Below are 16,893 nucleotides of genomic sequence, written 5' to 3'. Positions count from 1 at the left end.
ATTTATTTTCTTAACTGACTTGCCTAGTTAAATAAAAAATCATTCAGGGCCTAAAGGTTGGCATGCTTTCTCTCTATATTAAGCTATCAATAGGCTACATTTGGTTACGATGGTATGTATTAAAAAGCTGTGTAATATAATTTATTCTTTAGAATTGCATTGTATTAATTGCATTCATTTTTGTTTCTAAAATACGTAATTTTGAGAAGATTTGAAACTAGGACGCTGGCCATTTAAGACAAACGTTTCAAAAAGGATATCAACATGGCTATGTTAGGCAAGCAATGCTAGGTGTCTTTTTGTAGCTTTCTTTTTGCAGACTATCAACAGTTACCAGCATATTGGTAGTATATTCACTATTGAAAGTTTACTTTTGTATATCACTTTCCCTAAAATAAAAAAGCTCAGCGAGTAGATCGATGGGCGCTTCGTTTTGCTCTGGATAGTTTGCGTGTGCTGTGTGAAGGCATCAACTCGAGTGCTCGAGAAGTTGTGACTTGCAGGAGCGTGGTGGTGCTTGAATGAAAAGCCAGTCATATTGCTCAAATACAAATAGTTTGACATTTACGCATGTAGTCTTCAATGGTAGACTGTGACAGAGCAGGTAAATGTTGAACTGGAATGCAAAAATATGTTGATAAATTACTAGCCTTATTGGGCCAGTGACTGACGAGGTCCACTGGCCCGAGACATGTGTTTACTTGCCCCGGGCCATGGTTAATGTTAGACCCTGCACGCGAAAGCAAATAGGCTAAGATTTCGACTCATCATTACCACAATTATATGGGGCATAGCAGGGTCTCCCCTACGCTGGTGCACATGCACAGTTGTAACCAATGTCCACTGCTGTCGCAGTCGATTACATTTAAAAATGAATCACAAATATTTTAGGTGGAAAGTACACATTTCTTGACTCAACCAATAGTACTTTTGACTAAAATGTGTCATTCGCCGTGCGCTTTCATTAAAACACAATTCACAGATTTCTGAATCATGAATTCACTGCAACGTCACTAGTCATGTGACCCGTTTTTGCTGCTGTTTCAGTACAGCACTACAGAGAGAGAGAGAAAGGGGGAGAGAGCAAACTCCATTGAACTAGTTTCAATGTATGGAATCACTTGGGAGTTTTGGGATTTTGGGTAAACTTCTTTAAGTGGAAAAAGTAGCTGGTTGAAAATGACTAATCGGCGGTATAGCTGAAAGCCGGTGCTAGTGGAGAACACTGTAATCTGTATTTGATGCCCAGCAATTTACAGTAAATGTAAATGCAAAATGGGTCCTTCGAGGAATGACCTTTACCTCAGGCTTGAAGTGCTTGTCCTCCACTTGGCTTAGTTTGAGGTCAAGGGAAGGTCAACACAACAAGGGGAAGAACACCAATGCATCAACAAACACTCCATTTTGGGGGAATTTCCCATTGATCCAAGGACCCTCTTTTGTTTAAAACCTTATTTTGTTTTCTGTTGAGCTTAGAGAGCATCCATTTACTGTGAAACTGACTGAGTGATACTGCGCTCTCGCCATTGGCCCGTAGGTTTAGACACTTCAAATTATATGGGAACATGGGCCAGCTGATGGTGATTTAATTGGACAGGGGCATGTGTGAGCACGCCGGAAACACAAAGGCGCATTGTTTAAGGAGAAGAGTGTCGCCTGGAGGACTTGGCGGAACAGAAAGCGAAACTATCAACGGCTCTGTAGCTTCTTAATTGCTGCAAGAGGGGATAAACCCAAAGATTAACGTGTATACTGTACCCTTTTTCTACACGCCATATTGATTGAGCTAGGATTGTTGTGATTGATGCGGGACTGTACAGATATCCACATCACATCCACAGAAGTTGACCCGTTAAAATGTTAACTCTTCAGGTTCAGCCCTATACACTTTGTTTTAATCTCGTACCAAACAACCGTTTTGAGATGATGGAGGAAGGAGAGCATGGGATTTTGGCTTTTTTGCGGAGACTCCTTACCAGGGAGAAGGCAGCACAAAAGGCCTCGCGAGGTAAAAATATGACCCTCTTTGATCTTGATGACAGATGCGCAGTGCTGATGCTGTGCTAAAGCCGAGCGCTAGCTCTCTCCTTTTCTCCCACTCGCCATCCCTCCTCCTCACCCTGGCACTCCTCTCACACTTGCTAGCCCACCCACTTGCTAGCTCTCCAGACTTACGCAAGTTTGTTTATGATTAACTGCCTAGCGTCTTTTCATATATCTTTTTGTGTCCTTCGAGAGGATGCCAAAAGCAAATATGCAACATGTGTCAGTCAACAATTAGTGAAGGGATTTATAGAACGGTGAGGGAAAAGAGGATTCTCTCTCTCATGGGCGTGGACTAGGTCAATCCTGGACTGGATCAGCCAACCAGCAGGTGAGAAGGTCCATTGCTTTGATAAATCATTCTCTTTTTCCAAACATGTAGACTGCATCTCTTTTCTCTGGGTGAACAGCAGCTTACTTGCTGCCTCTACTCTGCAGCAGTGTCGAGAGGCAAGGCTTCTGACCGTGGCACTAGCTACGCAGTAATAATTCAGTGCTCGCTGTGGTGGGCAAATAAAGGGATGATGTGTTAGTTCCATGCTGCGATCCGAGGAGACAAACATGCGGCAAAAGTGCTCGTAGTTTAAACAAGTTCTCCCTGGTGTCATATGAACTGCCTAGTGTCTGTTTTTCTTTCTGTATTTGTGTGTGTGTGCACACGAGAGCTGTTTGTAGTCTGCTGCTGACTATGTACATCAGCCTTGACAACTGCTACTCTGAGAGACTGGAAGCGGGTGTATCACAGGCACAGCTGGCACCACAGAATCCTACGAACCCTAACATGCCCGCGGAGGAGGGCAAACAGACAGTTACCAACTGAAGGGTCACACTTCAACAACCAAAGCCATCTTGAGTCACTTATAGAGTTTTCCACACTATTGCAAACTGCATGTGATGGATATGTTAGAACTGACAGGCAGACTAGAATTACAGTATTTTGCTTAAGTGTTACTCCAAAAAGACTCCCAATCTCATCTCCCCCACACAAAATCTCCAATTAACCTCTGACCGAGGGAACATAGTAATCACTGAGAGGATTCTCTGCCGTTCCATTCCCTCTACGATCAAATTGGAATGAGCACAGAAGCTGTGTTACTTGGGCTATGGTTGGGAGCTCCGGCGGAGTGATTTAGCTGGTGTAATCCCTGACTCCTCTTGTTTCCTCTGGTTTTAAGAGAATGGAGTCCAAGCCGATCCTCTCCTTTTGTCCCGGGCTGTGAATCACTCAGGCTGTTTGGGCCATAAGCCAGGCTTTAACTGAGATGCTGATGCTCGACGCGGGGCTCACTTCAGTGTACACTGCTTACAGATCTTATCATTTTATTTTATTTTTTACATTGCCCCTACTTAAGGTCCTGGCTAAACCCAGTGAAACTTTGGCGGTTTATAAAAAAAACATGTACTTTGGGAGTATATTACATATGCACCGATTTTAAATCCAGCTGTATGCATTTAAAATGTCTGGATGTTGGAGGGTTAAAAAGGGATGCGTTGAACTCTAGAGGTTACTTTACCAGCGAGCTGTGAATCCAACCAGCAACATCTGCTGTTCAGGAGGAAGCACTCTCCCTGTCGAAAACCAGCAGCAGGCATCTTTATGTGCCATACACAGCCAAGCTCACCAAGCTGGGCCTCAGCGCACTCCATAGATCTGCTTACTCATAAGATCAATGGCAATTTACAGCTGTACTTGGACTATTATGTAGTTGTGAATACAGTGCTGCCAGTTGCCTGTTTGATTGCTGAGCTTGATTTGAATAACCCTCATGGTGAGTGTAAACAGGACCTCTGTAGTAGAGGTCGACCGAGTATGATTTTTCAATGCCGATACCGATGATTGGAGGACCAAATTTCTTTTAAAATGTATTTGTAATAATGACAATTACAACAATACTGAATGGACACTTATTTTAACTTAATATAATACATCAATAAAATAAATTTAGCCTCAAGTAAATAATGAAACATGTTCAATTTGGTTTAAATAATGCAAAAACAAAGTGTTGGAAAAGAAAGTAAAAGTGCAATATGTGCTATGTAAGAAAACGTTTCAGTTCCTTGCTCAGAACATATGAAAGCTGGTGGTTCCTTTAAACATGAGTCTTCAATATTCCCAGGTAAGAAGTTTTAGGTTGTAGTTATTATAGGAATTATAGGACTATTTCCCTCTATACCATTTGTATTTCATTAACCTTTGACTATTGAATGTTCTTATAGGCACTTTAGTATTGTCAGTGAAACAGTATAGCTTCCGTCCCTCTAGTTAGCGCGCGCTAACTAGCTATCCATTTCACTTCGGTTACACCAGCCTCATCTCGGGAGTTGATAGGCTTGAAGTCATAAACAGCGCAATGCTTGTCACACAACGAAGACCTGCTGGCAAAATGCACGAAAGTGCTGTTTGAATGACTGTTTAAGCGCCTGCTTCTGCCTACCACCGCTCAGTCAGATACTTGTATGCTTGTATGCTCAGTCAGATTATATGCAACGCAGGACATGCTAGATAATATCGAGTAATATCATCAACCATGTGTAGATAACTAGTGATTATGATTGATTGATTGTTTTTTATAAGATAAGTTTAATGCTAGCTAGCAACTTACCTAGGCTTACTGCATTCGCGTAACAGGCAGTCTCCTTGTGGAGTGCAACGAGAGAGAGGCAGGTCGTTATTGCGTTGGACTAGTTAACTGTAAAGTTGCAAGTTTGGATCCCCCGAGCTGACAAGGTGAAAATCTGTCGTTCTGCCTCTGAACAAGGCAGTTAACCCACCGTTCCTAGGCCGTCATTGTAAATAAGAATGAGTTCTTAGCTGACTTGCCTAGTTAAATAATGAAAGAAATCGGCAAATCGACGCGGCGAAAAATACAGATTTTCGATTGCTATGAAAACTTGAAATCGGCCCTAATTAATCGGCCATTCCGATTAATCGGTCAACCTCTACTCTGTAGTAGATTTGAAAATGCCTCTGGAAGTGGGTGTGTGAGAGAGATACATTCTTATAACAGAGGTCTCCATTCGGGTATGCAGAGCATCTGACCTGTTTGTGATTCCCACGCTGACCATGAGAAATGGGTGCCCGGACAGAGAGCATGACACGGTGTCAGGTCGGCTGAGCCCTGCTCTTCTTGACGGCGACCTGCGGCAGCAACTGCACAGCCTCCTACTGCATTACATGGCCTCTAAAAGTATCATAGTACTTAGTACATAGCCTAACAGCAATATTGTATATAGCCCAAAAGCTAGGGATCTATGTTTTCTGTCCCATAGTTTATCATTAGGCCTGTTTCATATTATTGTATGCTTCCCTGTGCTGTGTTGTCGCCTTCAATGCAAGAGTAAGTGCATCATTATACGTTTACATGGCATAATTGCTACCAACAAACTGAACGTTACAATACAGCATTAAATGTATTCCAGTAATGCTAACATTTTCAACACAATTTGGCATATTACGTTATCCAGAGCAGCCTACAGCGTATATTAAAGCTACTCCACCCGATGACTGTTTGTTTCTGTTGCTTCACTCTCCCTGTGTTGCTTTCCCTGTAACCACGGAGAGCTCAAATCTAATTAGCTATGGCTTCTGGCTTTACATTTTGTGTATAATACTATTCACTGCACTTCTCCCTAACCGTAAAATTCAACCATATTCATTTCCCATTTCGACCTTAAAAATACAATCTATTCATTGCACATCATACCTATCATTCAAATAGATACACCTGACCAGCCATAGGGTACACAAGGGGAGTGGTTTCTCTTACTTAGACAACCTTGTCCAAATGAACACCGTTGCCTGCTTTTTTGTTGTTGTCTATTCCATAAACAAATGCCTGTATAGGAAAACGTGCTCCTCGCAGTACTGTTTACTCTTGGGATTTTACAATACATAACACTAGCTCTGGAATTGTAACTGTGTTGGTTATAGACAATTTCAAAGTGTTTTTTCATGTAACCTGGGGCACGATTATTTAAGATGTCAAACATATGATTAAGTTTAAGTTGGTCCACTCTGGACTTCAAAGGCAACAAGCCCACCTCCCAGAACTCCTGTACCCCTATGTGGGTCCTAGGGGGGACATTCAGCATATACCTGATAATGTTATTTTGCATGACCTGCATGATCTTTTTCAGCTTTTTTGATAGCCCACAATACCAAGTAGAGCAGGCATAATCAAAATGACACTGAATCAAGGTTGAGACAAGCAGTTTCTTAACTTCAATGTTAAAACAGCTTGTGTTACACGATATGAACGTTTCAATTTGTTCGCCATTTCAGAAACACATTTTTCAGCAGTCAGGTCTCCAGAAAGGGATTGATCAAGGGACACACCAAGATAAGTTACACTTGTTTTAGATTCAATCACCTTGCCTGCACAGTTCACCGTTATCTTGTCAGCCCTACGCAATCTATGTTTTGTTCCAAATGTAGCTACAATTTGTCGTCAGTCAACCAATCTCTAACATATTGCAATTCCTTACTCAAGGTCTCCTCTATGTAAACTGTATCCTTCCCAGATACCAGTATGGACATGACAAATCAAAAATATATATTTTTTTGCCCAGTGCAAACCCAAATTAAATCAGCTTTTGTTTCCTCTCCACTGAGAAGATTTTGTGGACTGCCAGGCCACTGCTGGGCTGCATTTGCATGTTTTGTTTGGGATGGGAGTGACGGAAATGTCTCAAAGGGATCAGAGTGAACAAGCAGTGAGATGTAGAAGATGATGGGTCGTAATCTGTCTGATATGTCTGGCCGGTGACAGGCTTGTGTGAAAATGTGTCTACTGTGTGTGTCTTGTGTGCACACGGGCCCAATGTATTCCTCTTGGGGTTCTACGTGTGAGAACCCTGACTTCTTCAGAGAGCCACTCTCTGACAATAGTCAGATAAAGTCCCTTGGAGGGGGGGACTCTAGCGCAGATGTCAAATGAATCCGATGTGTCATGGCAGATCTCCTCTGATCAGAAGCTGAATGTGTTTAGCAACACCAGTGGAACCCCAAATGCAAGAAGGGTGCCATAGTTGTGATTCTCCCTCTTTTTCTTCCCCCATCACTGCTGAGGTCCAATCAGCCAGAAAAGCCTGTGTGTGCTTTTATGTTGTGGGCAAACCAAAAATAACCCACGTGTTGTTGGATTTCTTGTGTTCCCCTTCTTAGATATTTGGCTGAATAGAAGCCCCAGATGCACCCAACTCCCTCCCTAAATCGCGCCTGACTGTCAGAGCCTGAACGCTTGGCAGTGCCACCCAGGCTTGGTGTCTTATGCGGTTCACTTCACCCGGGTCTGACATGTGGTGCAAAGGGGTTTCACTTTAAATAACAATCCCAGGATCATCAAAATGATGAGTGTCATCAACCTTTAGGGGGTTTCTCGCTGACTGGAGATGGCGTGCCGGAATTAAGATGACTTCTGTTTTTCCATCTCAAACATGGTTTGTCATCTATTTGTCCATTGCTTAATTGCATTGCCCCATTTGGCTGAGGAGTCAAGGGAAAGGAGGCTTCACACAGAGGATGACTCCTGAGATGCAAGGTTGGCGTCCTTTCCATGCCTCAGACCATGTACTGTATCTCTCAACTTGGCTCTCCGGGTGGACCGAGTCATCCTGCTCCCACTTTTACACTGTGTGTAACAGGCTTTTGAATGCTCCGAATGATGACTTCACACAATGACACATGATGTCCCAGGCTTGTTGCTTGACAAGGCGATTCATCATGATTCTTTGTTGCATAATTTAGTCACTCTAATCATTATAGTCACTCTAATCATCAGTAATTCTAATCATCATAGTCATTGTCATCATCGTTGTCACTCAAATCCTCATAGTCACTCTCATCATCATCGTCATTCTAATCATCATAGTCACTCTAATCATCAGTAATTCTAATCATCAGTCATCATAGTCACTCTAATTATCATAATTATCATAGTCACTCTAATCATCATCGTCATTCTAATCATCATAGTCACTCTAATCATCCGATCTAATCACTCTAATCATCATGGTAAAGTAGCTTACAGTTTTGTTGTCCAATTAGTACACAATTTTGGAAAACATCTATTCATTCGTCTGCAGTAAGTCAAACATTGAAAATATATGTTTGATAAAGTAGTAATTACTTTTGTTCTGAGGCCTGGTACTTTCCTGTCCCTTTCGCGTTGTTAGTTAACCACAGACAATGAAGACACACAGCACAGTTTTGCTAGTGTTTGATGACTTTGCTGCAGAGATGAAGTGGCTTAGCGGTTAGTTAGTGAGCTGAGACTCATGGTTTATGTGTGTGTGTGTGTGTGTGTGTGTGTGTGTGTACCTGCTTATTGTGTGTGTGTGTGTGTGTGTGTGACGACGGAGCTGTCACACACAGTAATACATCATCCTTTGATTGATGGCTCTGTAGCAGTTATTTGTCTCCCATCGTCACAGAGTGTGACACTTCTTCGTGCTTGACTCTCATGCTGCTGAATGGGCCAGATAAGTGGGCCGCCGTATCCTTCAAGCTTCTGATTGGAGAGAAGTTTATTTCCATCCCCACAGTAACTTGAAAAGTGTTATTGTCTCTGTTTAATCTTCTGCTCTGGGTTGACGCTTACTCGTGTGGACATAGACCACGCGTTACACCCCCCCCCCACCAACCGTTATCCTTTTGACCTTGACTTTTATAGAGGCATGTTCTAGTATCTCCCATATACCCGGAAACTAGCTTCACATTAGTTCATGCAATGAGATGTGAAAGGTGATGCTCTTTTTTTGTTCTGATATTGTACTGACGACCATAGGGCTGGTGGCAGTGGTCAGCACTGTGACAGCCAAGGGGTTGTGCGTGTGACAGTGTGGGCAAGACATTGTGCGTTAGCTGTCAGCCGCCTCTCACTTCTCCAGTCGCCTTCACATGCACCCCCCCCCCGACCCTGCCCAAGTGCAATCAGGATAGCGGTGTCCCCCACCCCCATCATAATGGAGTTTTTTTTGGGGGGGGGGGAACGACACAACTTTGATGGAACCTTCTCTCTCGCTGATGTGGGACTTGAAAGACAACTTCTCCTCATGCTCAGTGAACCAGGACAATGCAGTGGGGCTGCAGCCAGAGAGAAGAGCCAGTAACTGGCACATCTTCCTGCCCTATTTTTTTTTCCCCACCACAACACATTTCTCATTTCAACCTTGGTATTCCTAAAATTGCGGGAAATGATGCACTGACATGTATTATTCAATCACAGGCCTGCATCTGTGGGTGTAATTTGCTTCCCCCCCTTTATGAAATCTTGAAATATTTATGAGCGAGCGACATGGAGGGTTTTTAATGTTTTGCCATGGTGGGTGAGCTTACACACAAGCCTAACAAATGTGTGGTTTAAGAATGTCCCTTGTGAACCCAGTTGTGCTTCTTTGTTATATAGAGATACATTTTCCATTCAGTCCATTACGAGTGCCATTCCTGGATATGCATGTAGTTCATATCAGTTCTACTCACGCTGCGATTAATACAATCCAGCAAGTGTACCTTTGCCTGAGTATAAGAATGCTTTTTGAGCATATCCTTTTCAAGGTCAAATAGACATCCACATACCAGGAGAGAAGGATAGCAAAATCTAGATGTCTGTGTATTCCAGAGTCCCTAAAAGGCACTTGTTCTAATTCCAAGTACATTTTTCCATGGTTGTACACAGGAGGGGGGGGGTGTATTTTCCTATGTTATGTATGTATAGCTCTAAGGCAAACATTATTAAATTGAGAATATTGGCTGCTGGCTTCTCGTCTCCGCAGGTTTGCTAATTGATAATGATTGATTTAATGATCTATTTGTTTAAACTCTGGGCTCTCTCCACTCGTTTGAATCTTAATTCAGATTGAGTCGTCCTCCATGTGTCGCACCAACATGGCCTCAAACCACGCCATTCTCCAGAGAGACCGTTGTCGGGCGGAGATGACAACACTTTAGCGCTGTGGTGCATTTTTATAATGCTCCATGGAAGGATGGATGGATGGGGGTAGGATTGCCAAGTACCTCTGAGCGTCGACTAGAGTATTTTAAAAGAACTTCCGACTCCTGTGAGTCGCTATGCGTTGATGCTTCAAAAGTGTAAACTCCTAAACGCTTACTATGTATCTATGTTTGTCCTCTGTTGTTGCGTGCCTTTCTTTTTTTTCTGAAATCGATATTTTTTTTAGTACAACATTTAAATCAAATACGACCACCGACTGTTTCCCCATTGCTGTTGCTCTAAGATGGCAAGTCAATACGCATGTGTCAATTTGAATCTCAACAAGGAAACAGTCTGTGGTTGTGTTTGCTTAACATTTTATTGAAAATGATGGATTTCAGCAAACATAATAAACCACTAAACAACAGAAGACAAACATAGTTACACGGCAGAGTTTCCATTTTAATTCACTGGAAGTTTTAAGAAATTTACCGGAACCATATGCAGTGGTTGTGTAACCTGATTAGGGCATCCACCCACGGTTCTCAGAATGACAGAAATCACATTTAGTTTATGGTCATTCATCTTAACAGAACATGCAACTTGGATGCAACGAATTCCGATGAGCAAATTTGAAGATGTTAGAGTACGTAGGCGGCGTGTCCATAAGGCTAATTTATTTATTTATTTATTTTTTATTTTACCTTTATTTAACCAGGCAAGTCAGTTAAGAACAAATTCTTATTTTCAATGACGGCCTGGGAACAGTGGGTTAACTGCCTGTTCAGGGGCAGAACGACAGATTTGTACCTCGTCAGCTCGTCACCTTCCGGTTACTAGCCCAACACTCTAACCACTAGGCTACCCTGCCGCTAGCGGAAGTGAAGCTTTCCCCAAAGTCAATTAAATTGCCAAAATAATATAGCATAATTAACTTTCTCCCGTCTATACAGAAATAAATAAAATCATTCAAAATAGGCTACCACACCAGAAAGCATGATTTGTCCACAGAGGATCATGAGCTCTTTAAAAAAATGGTTTATTGTTTTAAATCAAATAGCCTACAGTTGGAAGGGCCGACAATTTGGGCAGAGCGAACGGCAAATACCAAATAGGTGATTGTTGAGTTGTGGCTGTCAGTGAAAAGCTGAGAGACCCAGCCAGGCATATCGCAATATTTAAAAATACAATCGCGGAAAAACAGTTTTAAAAAACGAATGGCTATTGTTGTAAAGAGAAGACGATGAAAATTAGCCTACTTTTGTTTGTTTTTGGACAATAATTTCCTCCTCCAGGTTAGATGGATGTCATATTGTATTTGTCTCCCCTTTTCTTAGGTCTATTATATGGATTTGACAACTTCATTTTTATTGATTTATTGAGGCTAAAATTACCTGCTAACAGAAATCCTGGTAGGTTTAAGAATTTAGATTAAAAAAATAAAAAATATCAACGAATAACTCGAAGGAGTCGTTGGTTCATTTAAAAAAGACATCTGCTCTCTACTCTGTGGAGAAGGTACTTGGTACTTTCGGTGCTTTTTGTTATTCTTTTGCTCCCTCGCTCTTTGGCTATGTTATGCTCCATGGTCAGTGGGGGTTGCTATGCTTGGGTCTCATTTCTCTCTCTCTCTCTCTCTCTCTCTCTCTCTCTCTCTGTCTTAAAAGGAGACCTGATTTCCTCTTGACACAATACTGTTTTCATCAGTCACACGTGATAAAAAATCTGCTTAAGCCATTGCGAATCATTCTTGGTCAGAGCTGTGAGGAGCCGCCCTTTAATCTCCATGCAAGATTTGTTTGCTAGTGAAGTGTATACATGCACACGCACACACAGGCTTACTCTATGTACAGTATGTGACTGTACACACCATCAATTGAAATTTATTTTTTTGCAAATTGTGAAACATGAACTTGGCCCGAAAGGTTTTTTGAACGAACAGAGTACCAAGTGTGTCTCAAACGTATGTTTTCCCTTCTGAAATATTCCATATTGACACATTTTTCTCCTTAGTTATTTGAGTTCTTCTGATATTTGCAACGCCTCGGTTTTCAAATTGCAACAGGTAGGCGGTCAATTTGGCTTTATTATTGCAAAAGGGTTGGGGTCAATTCAAAGCATATTCCCTGCTTTCAAAGTTCATTTTAGGATTTCCTTTTGATTAAATAGTCTATACAGTGCCTTTGTTTGTATGAGAGAGTGAATGTGTTATAAGAATCACTCGACGGGTTTTGAGAGTTAATGAATTGGGGAACAGAAATACAGACACATAAACCCAGTTCATCGCTTGATCACTGACAGTTGAATACATTCACTGAAATGGAATCTCCAACATTCACGTGAAGAGCCCCTCTACTCAAATCTCATTTGAATTCACCTTCCGAATGGCTTGGCGTGTAGCTGGACTATTACCTAATTTCTGACTGGTTATTGTACTGTACAATGTTCCCTTTGTATTCTGACGTCAACGCTGCATATCAACTAGTGAAGAATACACACTGCCCGGTGATAGGCTTTGATAGAGAGCACCGGACAGGGGATTCATTCTCCTCCGACTGAATGAATGGATGTGGATGAATGGAGTTTGTCCTCTCGGCTGCCTTCCTTCTTTCATGAGCGAGGGAGGAGGTAGACGGCCTGGGGAAGATTAAGAGGGAGGCTCGTCAAATGGAGAGGAGAGAGAGGGGGGAAAAATGCTGACGCCTCAGGAATGGTCAGCCACCGCATTACACTCGCTTTGAGGGAAGAATTTCCCTGTGTCTACACGTGCACGCATACACATGTGCAGATGCATCTATCTTAAGGTATTCCAATACAATTTTTCTTCTCTCTTATCTCCTCTCCTCTCTTGGCCACTCATGCTTGCCCTTTTTCTGCCTCCTGCCTTTTCTATGCCCCCCAAAAACCCGTAGCCCTGGTCCTAGCTCTCCAGGACCAGTGTTATATTGAAAAACATTATTCTAGACGACTTTGCAAAGACCTCAAATACTTATTTAGTAAATCGTCCAGTAAATAGTATTTACTATATGATGAGTTAACAGTGAGAGAGAGAGTGGTCTTTAAAGAGGTCTGTGTCTAGTCACAAAGCACAGCTACCATGACTGCCCCCTCCACAGCCACCTGAAAGTCTTTTAGAGCGGTCACGTTTACCACAGACAGACAAGCGACCACAAGTGCATTTTGAGGATTGTTAAAATGCTGCGAAACAGGGGTAGTAGATCAATATTTAATTCCACGTTTTTATAGCGATCAATGCGGCCGTATTGACGTCAAAAAAAAAAGAAGATAGCTTTCCTGGCCAGAGGAGCAGACGAGGCTTTTTAAACAGTTCTCCACTATTTGATGGACAACTTGATTGATGGGTTTGGCTGAGTTAAACGAGTGGAACTGGTTTTGGAGGGCTTGAGCAGAAGCGAAATGAAGTGAAGTCTATTTTAAAGCAAGTTCTGCCTCGGCCGAGTGCACGGAGCAATAACAAAGGGTGTCCTAGAAAGACGCAGAGTCACGCTAACTGAAATGGACACAATAGCACTCGCATGCGATATGCTCACAGCCTCATAATGACCACACACAGACACCTATTGTCTACTTTCTTTGGATCCACTCCGAAACAGTTCCGCAAGCCTGCGCGCTTTAGAGTTGTATGGGACCCTATACAGGTCTATGGACCATTGAGTCCCAACTCAAAATGCACACGTACACACAGAGGGACACTGAGAATAGAAGGTCAGTGAGTGTGATTGGATGTCATGATGCTTGGTTCCCACTCACCGTGCTGGGGAATGGTCTCTCCCTGAGTGGGGGGACACACTCTCTGAGATGGAGCCTCTGCCTCTGATGCTCCCTGCTCTGCTGTTAATTTCTCTCCCACCACACGCATGCAGGCACACACATGTGAAAACAAACACACACAGGAAGGAACAGCCCGGGGTGGGTGTTTTTATGTGTGTGTGGGGAGTTTGGGACGTGACATCTGTGAGGGTCATATTTCTCTGTCTCTTGGATCACTCATCCTTGCTCTCTCTCTCTCTCTCTCTCTCTCTTCCTCTTTTCCTCTCTCTCTCTCTCTCTCTCCCTCTTTTCCTCTCTCTCTCTCTCTCTCTCTCTCTCTCTTCTCCCCATTTGCTTGTGTTGCCAAGGACTCTCTCTCCCCTGGCCACATCCACTAGAGCTGTGCTGCAGCAGCCTCCGTCCCCGGTAGGAAATAGGTTCTGATTGGTGGGACAAGTTGAATAAATTACACAAGCACTGTTATACACCGCAGTGGCCACCTGTGTTCCGACTGATCTCTCACTCCCTCGCCTCTTTTCCCATTTCCCCACGTCTCCATCACATATCTTTCTCTCCTCTTTTTTTCTGAGCCACCCTCTCATTGACTTGTTCTACTCTACCGTTACCTTGTCTTCTCTTTTTTTCTGAGCCACCCTCTCATTGACTTGTTCTACTCTACCGTTACCTTGTCTTCTCTTTTTTTTCTCCACTGTTATTTTGTTGCAGGGTCGGCAGGTAGCCCGGCGGTTAGGAGCCGACTAGGTAAAATCTGTCGTTCTGCCCTTGCAACGGAATAAACCCTAATTGTTCCAGGGAGTGGGACATGCAAAAATAATGTATTTCCATTTCACACCAGTACAAGTTACCCACTTCATACAGTGAAAAATGGGCTAGATAAGCACCCCCTAATTATAAAATTGATTGACTTTAAAACAAATTATGAACAGCAAGGCAAGCTTATAATAAAAAATATATATAGTTCAAGGTAAATGCTTTGGCTAGATCCTTTACATCCAGCAGCATACCACCCTGCATACCACTGCTGGCTTTCTTCTGAAGCTAAGCAGCGTTGGTCCTGCTCAGTCCCTGGATGGGAGACCAGATGCTGCTGGAAGTGGTGTTGGAGGGCCAGTAGGAGGCACTCTTTCCTCTGGTCTAAACAAATATCCCAATACCCCAGGGCAGTGATTGGGGACACTTCCCTGTGTAGGGTGTCTTTCAGATGGGATGGGAGGTCTTTAAAGATCCCATGGCACTTATTGTAAGAGTAGGGGTGTTAACCCTGGTGTCCTGGCTAAATTCCCAATCTGGCCCTCAAACCATCATGGTCACCTAATAATCCCCAGTTTACAATTGTCTCATTCATCCCCCTCCTCTTCCCTAACTATTCCCCATGTTGCTGCTGCAACTGAGAATGTGTTCTCAGTCAACTTACCTGGTAAAATAACGGAAAATAAATCCATTGGGTTTAATGAGATGACAGACTGATTTGCTCAGGAGTCCCTAAAACATTAAACAACACAAATTACAGTTCATAATGTCAAAATCCCATAATTGCAAGCTGAATGTTTAGTTAGCTAGTCAAAAAGCTTGTTAAATAGCTATCTTCGTAAATTAACTTTGACAATAAATATGCATAAAGGTTTCTCTACATGAACTAACATATTCCTCTTAACTTTTGCACGATTCATTATGAAGTTATAATTACCTGCGTTTACCTCCCTCCTATTATTTTTGTCAGCTATCTTCCCTGAAGCAACTGTCCAACTTTTGAGAACCACTCGATAGAAAGTCTTCATCTCGATTTGCTTTGTTTGGAGCGAATCGAGAGGGGGGGGGGGGGTTATTGGGATTGAGTCTGAGTTGCACCTGGCCGGGCTTGTTAGGCCTTCTGATTCTGCCAAAAATATGACATGAAACACAACTCTCCAGGAAGAGTATCACGCCCTGGTCGAAGTATATTGTGTTTGTCTGCATTTATTTGGTCAGGCCAGGGTGTGACATGGGTTTATTGTGGTGTGTTTTGTCTTGGGGTTTTGTTGGGTGTTGGGTGTGTGGCTTAGTGGGGGTATCTAGCATAGTCTATGGCTGTCTGGAGTGGTTCTCAATCAGAGGCAGGTGTTTATCGTTGTCTCTGATTGGGAACCATATTTAGGCAGCCATATTCTTTGAGTGTTTCGTGGGTGATTGTTCCTGTCTCTGTTGTCACCAGATAGGCTGTATAGGTTTTCACGTTCCGTTTGTTGTTTTTGTATTGTTAGTTATTTCATGTCGAGTTCCTTTTCATTAAAGAACATGAATAACCACCACGCTGCATTTTGGTCCGCTTCTCCTTCGACAGACGAGAACCGTTAAAAAGAGGCCTTTATTGTTGATTTATGGCATTCTCACGCCAAGGATTTCCCTCTGTGCGTGCATGTGTGAGTGAGAGAGAGAGAGCGAGATGAAATGACATGATGGTGGGAGAATGAAAATGACAGTTCTCTGAAGTGTGGATTTTCAAAATTGAGTTTCGAGACAGAACCTCTGAATGTCATCAGCTCACACAGCCTGTTGCATCTTGGCTATTGTCATCATTATCAAAAATCAGTGAATGATAATGATTAAAGGATTACACAACAGTATCATTTTATCCTTTCATCGTTATCATCACTTTGATTTTTTTGTACTAAATATCTTCAGTATCGGCGTCTTTGATTTGACTGTAATGCTAATCTTAATTTATATACAGTGGGGAGAACAAGTATTTGATACACTGTCGATTTTGCTGGTTTTCCTACTTACAAAGCATGTAGAGGTCTGTAATTTTTATCATAGGTACACTTCAACTGTGAGAGACGGAATCTCAAACAAAAATCCAGAAAATCACATTGTTGCAGATTACAGACCTCTACATGCTTTTTAAGTAGGAAAACCTGCAAAATAGGCAGCGAATCAAATACTTGTTCTCACCACTGTATAATCATTTTTATGTAAACTGTGATGATTATGTTTGATCATAATCTTATGCTTGACTGTTATAATTTAATCTATAATGGCAATTTGACTTATTCTCCATCATCTTAAAGTTATTCATCATCATCCTCATCATCCCATGGTTGATATGTTTGTATATCCTCCCTATGTATGTGTATGAGTATCGCTGCCT

The 16,893-nt window shown here is 42.4% G+C and overlaps 1 protein-coding gene across 2 annotated transcripts in view; it reads left to right on the top strand.

Moving 5' to 3' along the window:
• The window catches only part of adarb1b (adenosine deaminase RNA specific B1b), a 164,720-nt gene that overhangs the window by 28,291 nt on the left and 119,536 nt on the right, over window positions 1-16,893 (top strand). The window lies entirely within an intron of this gene.

The sequence above is a fragment of the Oncorhynchus masou genome, chromosome 10, assembly GCF_036934945.1.
Source record: "Oncorhynchus masou masou isolate Uvic2021 chromosome 10, UVic_Omas_1.1, whole genome shotgun sequence".
NCBI classification, from domain to species: Eukaryota; Metazoa; Chordata; class Actinopteri; order Salmoniformes; family Salmonidae; genus Oncorhynchus; species Oncorhynchus masou.
This window is presented reverse-complemented; position numbering and strand designations above follow the sequence as displayed.